At 35.6% G+C, this 19084-nt stretch overlaps 1 protein-coding gene across 1 annotated transcript in view; it reads right to left on the bottom strand.

The window, feature by feature from the left end:
* The window catches only part of LOC145635014 (GDSL esterase/lipase At1g29660-like), a 53790-nt gene extending 37125 nt beyond the window's left edge, over window positions 1–16665 (bottom strand). Inside the window, exon 1 of the mRNA XM_081686323.1 lies at window positions 16314–16665. The gene's annotated coding sequence lies outside the window, so the exon portion shown is untranslated. The remainder of the gene's footprint in view (window positions 1–16313) is intronic.
* Window positions 16666–19084: the final 2419 nt, after the last annotated feature.

Below are 19084 nucleotides of genomic sequence, written 5' to 3'. Positions count from 1 at the left end.
GATCGAGTCTGGAAAAAGTTGAAAGGGTGGAAGGAAAAATTTCTTTCTCAAGCCGGGCAGGAAGTTCTTATCAAGTCTATTGCTCAAGATATTCCCACGTATGCAATGCAATGTTTTCTGCTACCGATGAGCATTCTTGATGAGATCAAAAAATTATATATGTAGGAACTTCTTTTGGGGTCAAAAGAAGGATGAGAGGAAGATGAGCTGGGTGGCTTGGGAGAAATTGTATGCTCCAAAGTCACATGGTGGTCTAGGATTTCGAGACATGAAGAACTTTAATAGAGCCCTCCTTGCAAAACAGGCGTGGAGAATTATGACAAATGAGGACTCTTTGATGTCAAAAGTGCTCAAAGGGAAATATTTTCCCAATTCTTCTTTCCTTGAGGCTAAAATTTCCCCGAATATGAGTTATACTTGGCGTTCAATTCTTGGTGCTAGAGATGTGCTGGAAATGGGAGCTAGGAAGGTGGTTGGTGATGGTACTACGACATTGATTAGAAATGACCCCTGGATTCCTAGCCTTCCTAATTTTAAAACTCTACCAGAATTTGGGGTTGAAAATGATGAGGCTGTCAGGGTGTGTGATCTTTGGGTGGATAGAAGCTGGAATATGCAGAAACTTACCACAATATTTTCTGCTAGGGAGGTGGAAGCCATTTGTGCCATCCCGATTCCTATGTTCGATAGAAAAGATGTGTGGGCATGTCACTACTCAAAGGATGGGAAATACACTGTCAAGAGCGCTTATAAAATGTTAATTTTAATGAAGGACCGTGAGAAGGCATCGCCATCTAGATGCAATGAGGAGTTTGATTGGAATATTGTGTGGAATGTGGATGTTCCCCCAAAATTAAAAAAAACTTTGCGTGGCGTGCTATGAGTAATGGGGTTGCTACCCATGCTGATTTATGCTCTAGAGGTATGCAAATTGATAATGTGTGTGCTATGTGTGGTGAAAATAAGGAAGATATTCTGCATTTGTTGGTTTTTTGCAATGACTCAAAACTTGCCTGGCACCTCTCTCCTCTGCGTTTGGATGTTGAATGGTTTGAGGGGAGTAATTTCAGATTGTGGTGTGCGTCGGTCAGGAGCAAAGACAAGGATGTTCAGTGGTGGAGTATTTTCTGGTGTATCATTTGGGGATTATGGCTACGGAGAAACGCGTGGGTCTATAAGGGCAAGAGAAAAGATGTTGGAGAGTTACTCCAAAAAGCTGTCAACTTGGTGGATGAGTACGAGCAAGTGATTGAAGCTAGCAACATTTGTGCGAAGCCTCTACAGCATCCTAACCTTTGGTCTGCTCCTTCCATTGGGGTGATTAAAGTAAACTCTGATGCAGCAATTTTCAGCAATAAGGCAGTGGGGTTTGGAGCAGTTTTGCGTGATCATGTTGGTGATGTGGTAGCTTCATCGTGTCATCTGGTGAAGGGTGGGTTTGAGACTGAAATTGCTGAAGCAATGGCAATGAGGCATGCTCTTAATATAGCTATTTAGTCGGGTTTCAATAATCTTTGTCTCGAGACTGATTGCTTGTCACTATATAACAGTTTGGTGCGATTGGTGGCAAATCCTACAGCTTTCGGTCTGGTTGTCTATGACATTTTACAGCTTTCATACTCTTATGTCTCTTGTTCCTTTTTTTTTTTGTAAAGAGGGAGGGGAATAAGGTTGCCCATAGCTTAGCTTCTTTAAGTTGTAGTTATGAGGAGATGATGGTTTGGATGGAGGACATCCCTGGTGCTCTACTAGAGCTTGTAAAGGCTAATTTCAGCCCTTCCTTTGATTAATAATATTCTGAGTGCATTTCGCGTAAAAAAAAAACAACATACTACAACATCACATAGTAAATCAGTAACGCCTATAAATAACCACGCGATTTCACCATTGTGGATTTGTGGTGATGTGATGATGTCTGCGGCAAACTTTCCCACAATAGCAGATTGTCTAATTTAGGAAAGGGTCTTCAAAGTAGTCATAATTTTAATTGGAAAATATTTTGTCACTTCAACAAAGCTCATATTGTATTCATTTAAGTTATGAATAGTGAAATTCAATAATTTTATCATCACTACTTGAGGATAAGTTAGGTGGCACTTCAAGTATAAGGGGTAGTGATGTTTTTTCTATCTAGAAGTTACAAAATCACCTACTAGATGTTCCTTTTCACGACCATGATATACTTGGAATAACAAAAGGCTCACTCAAGGTCTTATTTTGGAGCGTTTAGATAAGGGTTATATATATGTCAAATGATTGGTTTTCCAACTTTTCATAAAGTCGAATTATAAACCAACCATTAGTTGCTTCTGATCATGTAGCTATTGCTTTTGACAATGAAGCTTTCATAAGGATAGTAAAACACCCATATCAAGTGCAAAATTGGTGTCTTGATTTTCAAGATATTCGAACCATTATTGAAGAGGAATAGAGGAAGCCGATTACAGGGTCACGTATGTACTATCTAACTAGGAAGTTAGTTGCTTTAAGGGGATGTTTGTGGCAATGGTGTTTAAGATACACCAAACTTTGGGGAGTTAATTGGAAGGTTTTGACTTCAAAGTTAGAGCCAAATGGCTTGGCCGCCACAAATATTCCCCTTGCTCGGTTGTACCTTAATCATGTGGAGGAGGCCTTAACTACTGTTGCCTTAAATGTGACATATTGAAAGCAAAGGATGAAGTAAGCATGGGTGGCAATGGGGGACATGCCAACATCCTTACATTATTCGAGGGTTAAGATACGACAACAAAGGAATCAAGTGTTGAATCTTAAGGATGATTCAGGTACATGGATTGAGGATCGACAACAGGTTAGGGATCTGGTGGTTTATTCAATGAAAAAGGTCTTGTGTCCCCAACAAGGGACAAATTCGTCTACTCACACTAATGCACTTTTAAGGGAATTAGATATTCTAACTATGAGTGACAGATAGGGTGACCAGACCCTTTTTTCCAGATGAGTTTCGAAGGGAAATGTTTAGTTTAAATGGGGATAAAAGTCCAGGAACGGATGGTTTAACGACAGCATTTTTCCAGAAACATTTGGATACAGTGGGGAATTCAGTAATTCTTTCAGCGCAGAGTTTCACACAGGGTTTATACTCACTGAGTGGAACCAGTCAATTTTGGTTATGATACCAAAGGGTAAAATTCTAGAGGTCACATCGAATCTTAGGCCAATTAGTCTTTGTCATACGGTCTACAAATGCGTCTCCAAATGTTAGTTAATCGCCTGAAGAAAGCTTTACCGGATCTCATTTCACAGTCTCAACATGCTTTTATTATAGGAAGACAAATGACTGATAACATTCTTTTTGAGTCACGAGATGATGGATAAAATAAATAGCAATGTGTCAGGTGCGGATTATTTGGCGTCAGTCAAAATCGACATGAGTAAGGCCTATGATAGGGTCAATTGGGGTTTTCTGGAGAGGGTACTACAACACTACGGGTTCCCAGGGACATGGATTCGGATGACCAGATAGTGCATCTCAACTATTTCTTACAAAGTTCTACTGAATGGGGAGACGAGTGACCAATTCTAGCCTTCTTGTGGTCTATGCCAGAGAGATCCTTTGTCACCCTATCTATTCTTATTTTGTATGGATGTACTATCTAGGATGATTAAGCAAGGTTGTGAAATGAGACTTTCGACGGTATTAAATTAGGAAAGCGGGGCCCTTCCATTTCACGTTTTTTTTTTTTGCAGATGATGCCCTCTTATTTTTTAAAGCGTCGGATCGAAGTTGTATGGCCATTTATGGCATTCTCAACAGGTTTTGCATGGACTCGGGTCAGCAGCTGAACCTTGAAAAGTCACATTTCAAGGTTAGTCCAAATACCCTAGTTCAAATACATAATGGATTTAGATCATGTTTGGAGATGGATTAGGTTAATCAATTTCTTGTCCATTTGGGGGTAACTATTGACTTGATGGGTAGTAAAGGGGCGTCTTTTCAGTTCATCATTAATAACATTCGGAAAAGAATCTCGGGGTGGAATGCGTTCCCTCTATCCCAACCTTAGAAGATCATCTTGATCAATGTCGTTGTCATCGCTATTGCTTCCCATGTTCTAAGTTGTTTTGAGATGCCTGCTGGCATTTCAAACAAAGTTGACTATTTGCTATTAGGGTTCCTTTGGGCAAATAGAGACCAAAAGGGGATGCACTGGGTAAGTAAAGATAAAGTCAACCTTCCGAAGGGAATGGGGGGTTTAGGGGTCTAAACACTAGTAGAAAAATAGCATTAGGCACCCCCCATATGGCACCGGTTCAGGCCAAACCGGTGCCAAAAATCGGCCCAAAATTGGGCGGGTTTTTAAACTAAGGGAAAAGGCACCGGTTCAAAGCAAACCGGTGCCAAAGACATAAAGGCCACCGGTTTGAACCGGTGCCTTTTGAACCGGATCCATTAAAAATTAAAAAAAAAAAAAAAAACCGGCCCTTTAAAACCCCCCCAACCCTAACATATTCACTCCACTCAGCCGTTTCTCTTTCTCTCTCCTCCTCTCATCCTCTTCTCTCTCCTCCTCTCATCCTCTTTCTCGATCTCCTTCTCCTCCTCTTTCTCGATCTCCTTCTCCTCCTTCTATTTATCTTCCCTCATCTCCTTCTCCTTGGTTTCCTCCTCCCTCATCTCCTTATTCGAATTTAAAAGGTTTTTTTTTTCGATTTTGATATATTATATTTTTGTTCGAATTCTTGGTATTTGTTTTTTGATTTCATTTCTGGGTATGATTAATGTTTTTCGATTTTGATTCATTTTTCGATTATTATTTGTTTTTCGATTTCTGGGTATTTTTTCATTTTTTTTTTTTTTATAATTTTCTGGGTTTTTTACTAATTTTCGATTTCATTTTTTTTAATTTTCTGGGTTTTAATCTTTTTCGATTTTCTGGGCTTTGATTTAATTTTTTCTTCATTTTCTGGATTTTCAACTCATTTTCGATTTTCATTTTTTCGATTTTCTGGGTTTTAAGTTTTCGATTTTAATTTTTTCGGTTTTTTTTTTAAATTTTCTGGGTTTTAAACTAATTTTCAATTTTATTTTTTTTTAATTTTCTGGGTTTTAATTTTTTTCAATTTTAATTTTTTTCAATTTTCTGGGTTTTAATTTAATTTTTTCTTCATTTTCTGGATTTTCAACTGATTTTCGATTTTCATTTTTTCGATTTTCTGGGTTTTAAATTTTCGATTTTCTGGGTTTTAAATTTTCAATTATAATTTTTTCGTTTTTTTTTTTAATTTTCGATTTTTATTTTTTCGATTTTCTGGGTTTTAAATTTTCGATTTTCTGGGTTTTAAATTTTCAATTATAATTTTTTCGGTTTTTTTCGCAGGTATACTATTTGCTTTGCAAGCCCGTGCAATAATCGAAGAATCAAGAATCAAGAATTGTGATGTTTGGGGATTTTTTTTATTGTGATGTTGTAATATTTTTTTTTTGGTTATATTGTAGCTCTTTTTTATTTATTAATATGTGGTAATTGTTTAATTTTATAATTCGTATATTGTAATTTTTTTCTTAATTATATACTGTAAATTTTCGGTTATATTCAATGATATTTGATTAATATGTTGTTGTTCTCATTTATTTTAGTCACTTTTATTTTTAAGTGAAAAATGACAAACAAAAAAAAAAAAAAAAAAAAAAATATTTTTTGGGGCTTTTTGGCACCGGTTAACCGGTGCCAAAGACTTTCAAATAATTTTCAGTGGGCTATTTTGGCACCGGTTAACCGGTGCCTATTAAACCCTATGGCACCGGTTAACCGGTGCCTATTAAACCCTATGGCACCGGTTTTGAACCGGTGCCAAAAAGTAGGTTTTTGGCACCCCTCAAATAGGCAGCGGTTCAAACCGGTGCCTTAGACCGGGTTTGAACCGTTGCCTAATGCGTTTTTTCTACTAGTGAAATCTTGGGTTGCTTCAACGAGACTTTACTTATGAAGCAGGCGTGGAGATTACTTCACAGTCCCCAATTATTACTAGCTAAAGTCTATTCAGCAAGGTTTCAATCTCCGCTCTTAAAAGGGATTCAGGTTAGGGAGACAAATAGGAACCTATCTTGGGGCATGCAGGGTCTTGCTAGAGCCAGGAATAACCTTCTTGGGGGTTTTGGTTGAAAGGTAGGGAATGGAAACTCCATATTGGCAAGAAAGGACAGGTGGATGGAAGGTAAGGTTCTGGTTTTTAATTCTAATATGACGCTCCTTCAAGCTAAAACCTATAGGGTGAATCATTTTTTGGACCCTCATACTCATAATTGGAACTAGACGAGCTTAATCTCTACCTTAGAACCCAAGGATCCTTCGGGTATTACTAGCTTGGAATAACCAGAGCAAGCATAGGAATACTACATGTTCTGTAATTTTCACAAGTTAGAAAGATTCACAGTAAAAACTGGGTATACATTCCTTAAATGTTCTTCCATGGGCTCGGGGGATGTTGGACAAGAGGATATGTTTAAGGTTCTTTGGTCCCTCCATATTCTTCCTAAGTGGAAACTTTTTTATGGAAACTTCTCTGGAATGGAATAGCTACAAAAATTAACTTGGGGAGAAGGGGGTTTCATATTTCTATGGATTGCGACCTTTGTGGGTCGCAGAAGGAATATTTACAACATATGTTCAAGTTTTGCATGTGCTCGAGATATTTGGAGGGGTAAAATCTTGCATATCCACTCAAAAGCTAACGCAGACCAATCTTTTCAGGATTAGGTTCTGTATTATATCCGCCTATTTCTAGGTCAGGATGGTCACAGGACTACTTTTTGCGACTTTGTGGGGTTTGTGGTTAGCACGGAATAACAGGGTTTTCAGATCCTCAATGCCGGCTAACCCGTCAACGCCGGCGATAATATCTGAGGGATTGCGATAACAGGGTTTGTTCTCCAATAAACTTGAGGATAGTCTGAGATCTTTGCACCCGCCTGAGATTGATGAAGATTAAACCCCTGGAATTATGCGTGTTGTACTTCATAATAGTGGGATGAATGTGATTCCACCAGTTATTCTGGTTGATGGTTCTTGGCATAAGCACACTCATAGATCAGAGATGGGTTGGTGCCCAGAGAGTGGTTTAGCCCAATTTGCTCTACATAAGGACATGAAAACCTGCCTACAAGGTCTATACTGGGCGGAAACAAAGTCATTGCCAGCAGTAACTATAGACATGGACTCCGCGTCTATGATTCTACTACTAAGAAATACACAAGCAAGTGATATTGGTCTTTGTTGGACAACAGATCGAATTTGACAGCTAAGCACATGTTCTGATTGGTGCTGCATCCATAAGGTTCAATGGGATTTGGTCCAGAAAGCTCATGACTTAGCTACTATAGCCTGCAATAGTCTTTTGTCCTTTAATAATTATATGTAATTTGCTTAAGCTTATCTCAAAAAAAAAAAAAAAGGCTCACATTAGCTTTCACGTCTCGATACATGTCGTTGATTATGTCAATATACTTATGAGAACCTCCCTTTCTATTAATTCCCACTAGTGATTGAATCTCATTACCTTATGTTAAACCTTATTCGAGTCAATAAAATCATGTACCCACCAAATAAAAAAATTGCGGGAGATAGGTTGGATCAAAACCAAAACTGTAATACCATGTTAGATATGTGAAGCTTCTCAAATTGGAGTGTATTCTTTTGATTCTTATATATAGGGTTAACAATGGGTCCTAATCTCGTTAAGGAAAACTCATAGAATAATTATACAATATTCACAAAAATAGGAATTAAATGAATAAAACACTATTACACTTCTCACAAAATATAATATGCAAAAAAAATTGTTAAGTCCCCTAGGTCAAAAATAATTCGTGATTTCCTTTGATATTAAACATAAAGTTTATCCAGAAATACCCGACTTTTTTTTTAATAAACAACTATAATTTTATTTTTTTTACATAAATAACTATCTTCCGTTTGTGGGACTTATATTTTTGTTCCTTCTATTGTTCTTTTCCTCCTACTACAATGAAAAGTCCAAGAACCCTACATTCGAACCAACTAAAGACAATTACTCACCAAAATATCATAATTAGGGATTCAATTTGGGTATCAGAGTTTCATTTATATATGTAAGTTTTGTATTTCTAGGGTTTAGGGTTTCAATTATTGAATTAAGGGTTTTTCATTTCGAGGCTTTAATGTTTCAATTCAATTGTTTGTTTACTATTTTTGTTCCAGTTTTCATATGTATAATGTCTAAGTCAATGGTATTTTTTTTTTGTAATTTCTAAGATGTTTCATTTGGTAGAATAGATGCAAAATTTTCAAGTAGGTTGATAAAAAAAATACTGGGATTGAAAATTGGTTGTTACAAAACAGCTCGTGCTGACTGATCTGACTTTAAAAGGGAAAATGAGTAGTAAAATTCGCTTAGTTTAGAAAGAGATGGTGAAATTTAAAAAAAAATAGAGAGAATCGAAATTGAACAAGGGAGGCGTCACGTACTTTAATGAAAGTAAAATGGGAGGAAAAACTAAAATATAGGTTCCACAAACAGTAAAAGTGGATGGAATCTGTTAACGGAATCCTTTAGGAATTTTTCTATAGACAATTAATTTTTACTCCCTCAAACTTGCACACATGCTAATACATTAGTTTGACCTTATTTTTATATGATTAAACATTAATAAAAATTATCAAAAAAGTTATATTATATATGAAACTTTATATTAATTCCTATTCAACTATACAACATAATTTTAATAAAAATATGTTTTATTATATTAGTAAAAAAAAATTATAGTCAACGTAAATATATAAATAGCGAAAAAAGTTCAGCATTAGTTTCAGTTATTCTAGACTAAGGGAGTCTTAAACAAGAGTGTAAACTCCAAAAATTTTGTACATATCCCCTCTGAATATCAAGTGTGCAGTTACCAAGCTCGAAACTCCAAAGATTTTCCCCCTGTTTTTTTTTTTATCCAAATATCTTTTCTATTTTTTTCGTATATCTTAACCATTACGAACCTTTTTTTTTCACCGAGGAAACATTAGGAAGACATTTTATTATAAATTAGAATCTTCTAAAATTACAAGACTTTGCAGGAACAGACCCATACAGACAACCTTCGAACAATCACGAGTATACCATCTTGCCACAAGGTGGGTTACCGTTTTACCTGCCCTCCAAACATGTGAACAAAAAACAAATCATCAAAAGACTGTAATAAAAAGCTGATATCATCATAAATTTAAACAAATGGACGAGGGACCTCTGGAGCCACTGTAGATTGCCTCACACATTAAAAAAGAGTCCCCTTCCATCCATACTCGTGCCACACCTAGTCGCCAAGCCACTGAAATCCCAAAATGTGTTACGGTTGCATCAGCACACTCCACATCCCACATACTCTCAACTCGTCTAACCGTCCAATACAAACTCCCCCCCGGTGGTTTCTCCCTACTGCTCACAATCCCATATAGGAATTAGTTACATGAGCATCGACATTTACTTTTAGAAAACCTTCTGAAGGATGAATCCATGTCGATGACGACAAGGTCGACAATTGTGAATTTCGAGATTGGTCAGGACACTTTACTGGCATACAAACAATAGTCCTTAACGAGCTTTACATAGGTCGTTGTCGTGTAAGAAACATTAAGGGACAAGCCCTCGTGAAATCTCTTGTTCCTCCGAAACCAAAGCGACTAAGCCAGGATACATAATACTCACAATTCATACCGATCTAACTTACTTGCAAGCCAGACTAGCTTTGAGCTAATTTAAAAGAGGAGTTAGGAGAATCATTCAAATTAGATCGAAAAGGGCTAGTATCCCAGACACCCTTTGCTGCATCACAATCAAAAAGCACGTGGATGATTGATTCAACTCCACCATCACACTCCCCACACTACTCATCCCAAGAGATATGTTTTGCTTGACCGCCACCCGCCTCTTGTACATTCGTTACAAGAAATGACTAAGTTTCGTAGGGCCTCCTAACTTCCATATAATAAATCAAGATACATTCTCAGCCTCATCAGTCACTCCGGTGATATAGCCCATCCTTCCAATCCAATACCCAGATTTTACAGTGTAGATTCCATCTTTTGATGGCCCCAATACATTGAATCATTAGGCATACAAAAAAGCTAAGGGTACTTGAAAACCGTTATGAAAATGACAATACTCAAAGAAGTAAAGTTTAGTTAATTAAAATATTATAATAACAATAAATTAAAAAAACGGTTTATATCCATAGATATCATACTCCCTCCGTCCCTAAAACCTTGATCCTTTGGCCTAATTTTAGTCCCAAAATGATCGACCCATTTGCATTAAAATACCCACCAATTTACAACAATATTTGTGCAAAATTAACTTTCCCATATAAAATTTTGTTTTTTCATGTATTTTTAATACTTTATCTCTCTACTTTTTTACAAACACCATATAAATTTATCTTTTCAATATGTTTTTATTTCATTATATTTAAGTTTCTTAATAACTGCAATATTAACCTAAAAGGGTCGAAGTTTTGGGAACGGAGGAAGTATTTTCTAGGATAATGTTTGTCGCATATTTAGATAGACTTCGTGAATAGTTAGTACTCTTATCGTACTAAGTTTCCTAACATTATGATTACGACTAGTCTTGCAAAAAATGTATATATTTATCAATGATACACTCTCCACTTTGAGGAGTATTCCAGAATTCTTACATGGATACAACAATTTGAGTTTTAATCTCTTTCGTTATTTTATTTCATTTTTTCTTGAAATCAGTGCTCACCTCTTTTCTGCACAATGCACAAATCTCTCTCGTTTGTTTGTTAGCAATGGTGTTCTATCACTACGACAGAAGACAGTGACAACCAACCACCGCCACCATCTCCACATGCAATTTCCCCCGCTCTCTAGGTGAGCAATATCAAAACTACATTCCGTTGATTCTTGATCATCAGATCGTATAATACTCAAAGTAGGAGGAATTATTTGAGGTTTATGCTTACTATAACACCCCGACCCCAAACAAATTAGGAAGGGGCCTATTGTGCCAAAATGTGTATCAAGGACCAAAAATTGTCCCCAAAGACCAACACGAGTCCTTTCGGCGCATTTTTGTCCTCAATCATGTGCACCCCAGGAAAACATCCCAGGAGATCACCTATCCCAAGACTACTCCCATCCAAGTACGCTTAACTACGGAGTAACTTAGCATATGAGCTCCCTAAAAGGAAGATGCATCTTGTTAATATGAGTAGTATATGAAATTCTTTTTAAGCAATCATGAGGGGTATTACACTTACAACTTTCTTGACCATATAAGTTCCAAAATGCCTTAACCTACCAAAATTTCGAACTCCTTATGGCAGCACCTTGACAACGTTGTCAAGCAATAATGGATTTATGGCACTATTTCTACCGATCTTCTCCAAATGGTTCTCTCCAAATGAGATATGGCAACAAGTGTGGGATAAACTCAAGGCAATCTTTCAAGTTAACAAGATGACTCAAGCCCTCTACCATTAAAAACAATTCACTAACCTTCATTTTACATCTTTTTCGGATGTATCAATCTACTATAAACATTTAAAGCGCCTCAAATATCAACTTGCCAGCGTTGATCATCATCCGGTCTTCGAGCAGATGCTCGTGATGCAGCCCATAGCTGACCTTCGTAACATGGAGTACGATAACGTCGCTGGAATCTTTGCACAGACCAAACCACTACCTAGTTTTGAGATATCTCGTTCTCACCTTCTTCTTGAAGAAACCAGGTGCTCAAACGATAAGCCATCATTATCTCAATTGTTTGTAACCCAAATTGATTTAGCTCCTTCAACCAGATCTAAACAGCAGTAGCAAGTACCAGGTCGCGACAGACGAGGTGTTGATAGAGGCACCGGCAAGGGAGACAAGGCCGGCTGTGGTCATGGGCATGGAAGAGGTCAAACCCCATCCAAGTCTAACAAGCTTGCCCAACCACAACAACAAAGTGCACCTAATAACAATAACACAACCCCTTAGTAGGCTGGCCCACGCCAATAATATGGGTTTTCCTAACCTCTACCACAATGAGCTACTGGTTAGCGGTAGGTAGCTCGACCTTTTCCTCATCCCTACTATGAGAAGCAATCTTCTATTTTGGAAAACCTCAATAGAATTCTATCAATCGAGCCCATCAACAAGCCCTATGTTACTTGGACTCGGATGAAGTGTCAAATTAGACACGGGTGTCCAAGTATCAGACTCGCCCATTTTTTTGAAAAAAGTTTTGTTTTTAGTTAAAAATGAAGTGTCCAAGTGTCGGTGTCGGTGTCCGACACGAGTCGTGTCGACACGGACACGTGAGGTAAATAAAAGAGTCCGAGTAACATAGAACAAGCCTACATGGCGACTCCAAGTGGATACGGTTCTTTCGTAACCCTTACAGATATCGAAATTGCTTTCTCTACTATGATGTTGACTAACTCAGATGATGGAAGGTACATGGATTCGAGTCCAGGCATCCTCTCACATGACAAATAACTCAGGTAATCTCTTGCCCATTTTTAATTTAAGCATTGCGAATCATATTTTAGTAAGCAATGTTCATAGTATTCTAATTTCTTGTTATGGTCATACCACCCTCCCCTTAACCAAATTGAACCTCTGAAATGTCTTATCAGCCCCACAAATAATAAAACCTAATTTATGTTCGTTAATATACTTCTGACAATTCGGTTTTCTATTGAGTTCGATCATTTTGACTATTTTTTGAGAAACATTTCACACATGGAAAATAATAACGAGGTACAATACTTTGAGGGATCTTTATCCAATCACCACCACAAATCCATCTTCATACTCAGCCATTTCTCTTACGGCCGTATTTCCTTCCATTTGACATAATTGTCTAGGACATCTGGGAGCGTTTTCATTAAATTTTTCATAGTAGTAGAAATTTCATGGATTGTAATAAAGAGCATAACTCAATTTTTTTTTTTTTTTTTATTTTTTTTTTTTTTTTTATAATTCTTGTCAGATTAAGAAACATACTAGACTACCTTTTTATTATTCAAATAGCAATACTTCACGTGCTTTTGACATAATTCATGTTGATCATTGGACATCACCGATTAGTAGTATTAATGGCAACAACACAAATTTTTTTAATTCTTGTTTGATTAAGAAACATACTAGACTACCTTTTTATTATTCAAATAGTAATACTTCATGTGCTTTTGACATAATTCATGCTGATCATGGGACATCGTCGATTAGTAATATTAATGGCAACAAATATTATTTAGTTCTTCCTGGTCATTATATTATACTCATTATGTATATATGGACCATTCCTCTTAGTTATAAGTCTCAAGCTTTTCAAACCTTTTAAGATTTTTGCTAATATGTACAAACTATGTTTAAGCGTCCCATCAAATCTTTCTAAAGTAACCATGGACATGAATTTGACAATGAACCATTTAAACTTTTTTATGTGAAAAAATGGAAAAGCTAAAAGAAAAATGATTTCTTCGTATGCCCATTTTCGTCTCTTTGGTTATCTCTATTTCCCAAATATATCTTCTACAACTCCTCATAAACTTGCTCCTAGATTTGCTCCTAGATGTACCCCTTTCTTATTTTTGGGCTACAATACCCACCAATCATTGTAGATATAGGTTCCTTAACTTTTACACAAATAAAGTCATATTGCCTCATCATGTCACCTTCAATGAGACCTCATTTCCTCATCAAATTCTGGGTCAATATAGCTTGAAGAGTAATAATATTTGGGCAAAAGGGACGCTTCACCTACACTGACCCACGCCACTATGCTTCAAACACAAGCCCACACATGCACCCAATCAGCATTTTGGCCCCAGCTTTACTTAGTCTTAGCAGCCTAACATCTCTAGCATGGCATCTCCCCCCTCTCTAGGCCCAGCGCATCATGCTCGTAGCCTAGAGAGCAACTCAGAGACCCAAACACCACTGATTGCCACTGGCCCAGCGCATGTTGGTTCTCCAACGGTCCAATTAGAGGGTTTTTTCTCCTGGCCCAGCAAGGTTTGCAACTACCACAACCCATTCTTCGATCACTTGGGTCACACCAACGAGTTGCCCCTTCACCTTTACCCTTTACTCTTAACTCACCTCAAATGCAAACCCTCTCTCACTACGACATATTCAAGCACAATGCCAAATATGCGCATTATGCCATGTCAGCTCCACATAAATCATCGCTACCTAAAACTTGCAAACAAACCTTAAATGACCAAAATTGTAATGCGGCAATGAATGATGAATATAATGCTTTAATTAAAACAGGGACTTGAAATTTGGTGCATAAGCCTACGGGAGTGAATATTATTAATTGTATATGGTTGTTTAAACACAAATATATACAAGTCTAATAGTGACCTAGAAAGGCACAAAGCACGTCTTATTTGTGATGGTAGGTCACAAGAAGGTGTATATTGTGATGAGAGTATTAGTGTCTGTAGTTAAAATGACTACTATTCGTATTTTTCTTAATTTATCTATGGCTAAGAAGTGGTCTATTGATCAATTAGATGTCAAAAATATCTTCTTACATGGTGACTTACAGGAAACTATTTATATGCGTTAACCTTCGGGCTTTGTTGATCGACAAAATACCTAATTATATATTTTTGTCGGCTTCGCAAGACTCTTATGGTTTAAAACAAGGTCTGCGAGCTTGGTACCAATGATTTGGGATTTTTCTTATAAAAATGGGGTTTGTCATTGTTAAGAGTGACAATTCCCTTTTAATTTTCGACAAGGTGATGATATGACATATTTGCTTCTATGTTGATGACATTATATTAGTCACTTCTAATGACAAGTTGCGAACATGAATCATTTTTGAGTTATAAATTGAGTTTCTTATGTCAGGTCGACTTGGGGCCTTTGAGATACTTTTTAGGCATTGTAGTGACTTGCAAATCTCATATTTACTTTTGTCCCAATAGAAATATGCACAGGAGATCCTAGAGCATGCAGGTATGACCTCTTGCAAACCTGCAATAACTCCTATTAATACTGAGTCTAAACTTAGTGCAAGTTCGAGACCATATTTCAAGATCCTACTCTATACTGCAGTTTAGCAGGGGTTATTTAGTATCTCACTTTCACTAAGCCACATATGGCTTATGCGGTATAGCAAGCAACTCTTTTCATGTATTATTCCAGGAATCTTGCATTATGATGCGTTAAACCGCATTCTGCGTAAATTCAGGGTACCAATAATAATGAATTATATTTATATCCGTCTACTCTGACTCGTTTGGTTACTTATACTGACACTGACTAGGGAGGTTGTCTCGATACTCGTCGTTTAAATTTGGGAAATTGTTGCTTTCTGGGGAACAACTCGTTTCTTGGTCATCCTACTTTATCCCGATCGAGTACGGAAGCAGAATATCAAAGCGTTGCAAATGTGTCTTTGAGGCTTGTTGGCTTTGTAATCTCTTACTTAAGCTTCATTGTCCTCTTCGTCGGGCTACTATTGTTTATTGTGATAAAATTAATGTTATCTAGCTATGTGTTTAGCAACCCAGTTCAACACCAATGTACCAAGCATGTGGAGATGGATATTCATTTTGTTCGAGAGAAGGTTGCGTTGGGTCATGTTCGGTGTCTACATGTTCCTACCAGGTTTCAATTTGCAGACATTTTCACAAAGGCCTTCCACGAGACTTATTTTTGGATTTAAGATTCGGTCTTAGCGCATGAACTCCACCCGCTATGAATGCGGGGGTGTGATATATATTATATTTAGGATAATATTTGTTACAGATATAGACTTTGTGTATAGTTTGTATTTTTATTGCATGAGGTCCTCTAACATGATTAGAGTTAATCTTGTAAATTCTATGTATACTAATTAGGGGGCGTTTGGTACAAATAATGGTATACGTTTGGAATGAGGAATGAAACCTTGGTAGTATAGGGTTGGAACTTGATACTTGATTTCATGTGTTTGGTTTTTATCTACGAATGATAGTTTTCCTTTTAATTTTAAACTAAAGGTATGGGTATGAGCCATACCCACCTTGGGTTTCAAAAACCCATACCTTGGGGGTTTGAGGTATGAGTTTGAAAAATGAAATTTCTAGAAACAAACACAAGGTATGGGTTTTGGTCATTCCAAACCCATACCTTATACCTAATATGCTTGAACCAAACACCCCCTTAATGGTATCAATACCAATTTGAGGAGTTTGCCATAATCTAACAATTATTAATCAAAATTAAGACCAACCCAAAAAAAAAAAAAAACAAAAAAACAAAAAAAGGTGCTGAAATTGAACAAAATAGGCAGAGTTAAAACGTTTGCACCTTATGTTTGGTAGTTGGATGACCGATATTGATAGATTGGAAGCCCAAAGTTGTTATTAAGCCATAAGACAAACAATTAGACATTTGAAAACAATAAAACAGGGGATCCTCTTTGTTTCCTTTGTCAATAATATGTACCATTCTTGATCATTCGTCCTTTCACGTGTTCAGGGCGAGTTGTCGAGTTGTGTTTGATGATTTGAGTGAGTAGATTTCAATGGATGAGAGGGGAGGATGGAGAAGGAGGCAATTAACTGGAGGGAAAGGAGCAATAATTAGGTGTTAAAAGTTCTATTCAAGAAAAGCAAAACTATTCCGTCAAAAAAAAAAAAATAAAAAAAATCAAAATATGGGGCCAAAACAATAAATTTGGTAGGTATATTATATAATTATATTGGTTGGAGACTTGGAGGTTTTATTTATTATACTCTTTACAAAATTTTAAGAAGTTTATGGTATAAGGTATAACAAATATGTACTTGTATGTAGTTGTAAATAACATCACATGGGTGTGGCCGGGATTAATTGGTTAAGGATTGCTTGCTTGGTTATAGGATACTCAGTCAAGGATTACTTGATAAAAGATTACTTGATTAGTTAAGGGTTGCCTAATCATCGTTTTGGTGTGTGTCAGCCGACCACACAATATGTCACACAGATTACACTTTTTTTCACCGTCTTAGATACAAAATAATTTTTATTTTTAAATTTTTTTTTCAATAGAAGCCCCCCTAAATTTTACTATGTTGAATGATTGGAATGGTTCCGCTTTTTTTCTTCTTTTTTAACAAAATAATCCTTGCTAACTTATTTATCTTCCAAATGACATTATTCACGTTAATTGGTTAAAAAAAATATTGGTAAGGGAAACTTAGCAAAATATTAAAATGCCCCTTAATAATTTCCCTTAACTATTCATCCCCTACCTTTTTTTAATTAAAATTCAAAACGAATCTTATCAAGAAAAACCATGAGACACGAAATCAATCAATCATCAATAATCATCAATCAATCAATAACTATATACTAAAAGACACACTAACAATGACACATGTCATCTCATGGTATGTCCTTTTTTTTACTTGATAAATTTCTATTAAACGAACAAATCTTATACAAAAATAATTCGCTAATCGTATACTATATAATTACTTAAAATAAAAAAAAAATAACTAAGACAAATATTTAAAGCTATAAAAAAATTCTTAACATAATTTGCAAAACATTCTACAAATATTCAAAACTTTTAAAATGCTAAAATATTAATATATTACAGATGAGAATGAAAATAGCTCCAAACATATGCAAAACTATTAAAATAACAAACCACTATTATGTGAAATTTAACTATAGTAAATTATTATTATTTTTTTTTGAAAGAAAAATTATTATTATTATTATTATTATTATTATTATTATTATTATTATTATTATTATTATTATTTCATCCACATTCTCAATATTTTTCTTTCTTTATTCCAATGCTTCTTATAGAATAAAAATTATCCAAAATAATCTATTTTACAAATCTTCCTATGAACTAATAGTACAAATTTGTCTTACTCTAACCAATAAAATTTATTTGTCATACATTTATTTCAATCTTAAAATAATATTTCACAATTATCATATTTTTATAACATATCGACCATTATATACATCATTTCATATCTAATAACAAATCTTTCATAATCCTTTATTTTGATCAAAATTTGTCAGCTATATTTTAAGATTTTTTTTAAAACACTAATTATAATGATATTGATTGTTAAAATTACCGTGCATGACACGTGAACTAACCTAGTATACAACTAATTATATTCCACGTAAATCAACCAAATTACTTTCGAATTCATTCATTTAAAATTTATGAATGTATAATTTTATAAAATCAGACTAATAAAGGAATGAATTTATGAAAACATAAAAGTTGCATTTTTAAGGTTACGAGAAATCGTTTTTTTTTTTTTTTTTTTTCTTTTTTTACTTTGATTCACACAAAGTTCACTTATCTCCCTTACAAATTAAAGGTTGGAGGGATTTTAAAGGGAGGAATGTTAGGCATGTAAAAATGCATAACAAGGGGTATTCATGTTATTATACATATGTACAAATGAATGCATATTCTGGTATCATTGGATGATCAAATAATATCATTGAATATATATATATATATATATATATATATATATATATATATATATATATATATATTGTTTTTTTGACAACAACATCACTGAATATATAGTGATACTATATATGCACATAATGTTATTATATATGCATTCAGTTGTACAAAATTTATGCATAAATAGTACAACTGATGATTCAATTGTACCATATAAACTTTCAGTGGAACAATCAACATGTAGTCCCTCATCACGTGATACAATCCGATCATAAAATAGGTGGGGTCCACCTACATACCTCTCTCTTCCTATCTCTCCTCTTTTCTCTCTATACCATGTGTTTTTAAAATATTTTAGTCAATATTATGTATTTACAAATGCATAACTTTCCTTCATTTCCACTTCCTCACCAAGGTTGGACCTCAATCAACATGGAGTATATATATGTTCAATAAGGACATCATATCCATCGTCAAAAAAATTGGTTGAAAACTTCAATGCTACATTAGGAACGAACGTGCAGTGAGTGAATAGCTCAGTGGAGCTACACTCACATTCCGTGGTCTCGAACCGGGATCGAGCACATCCCTGGGCATTCCCACCCACAGTTTTCTAGGATGGGCTGTGTGGGCCCCACTTTCC

The sequence above is a fragment of the Chenopodium album genome, chromosome 6 (genome assembly GCF_948465745.1).
Source record: "Chenopodium album chromosome 6, dcCheAlbu1.1, whole genome shotgun sequence".
Classification (NCBI taxonomy): domain Eukaryota; kingdom Viridiplantae; phylum Streptophyta; class Magnoliopsida; order Caryophyllales; family Amaranthaceae; genus Chenopodium; species Chenopodium album.
The sequence above is the reverse complement of the archived record's forward strand: the minus strand, read 5'-3'. Positions and strand labels throughout refer to the sequence as shown.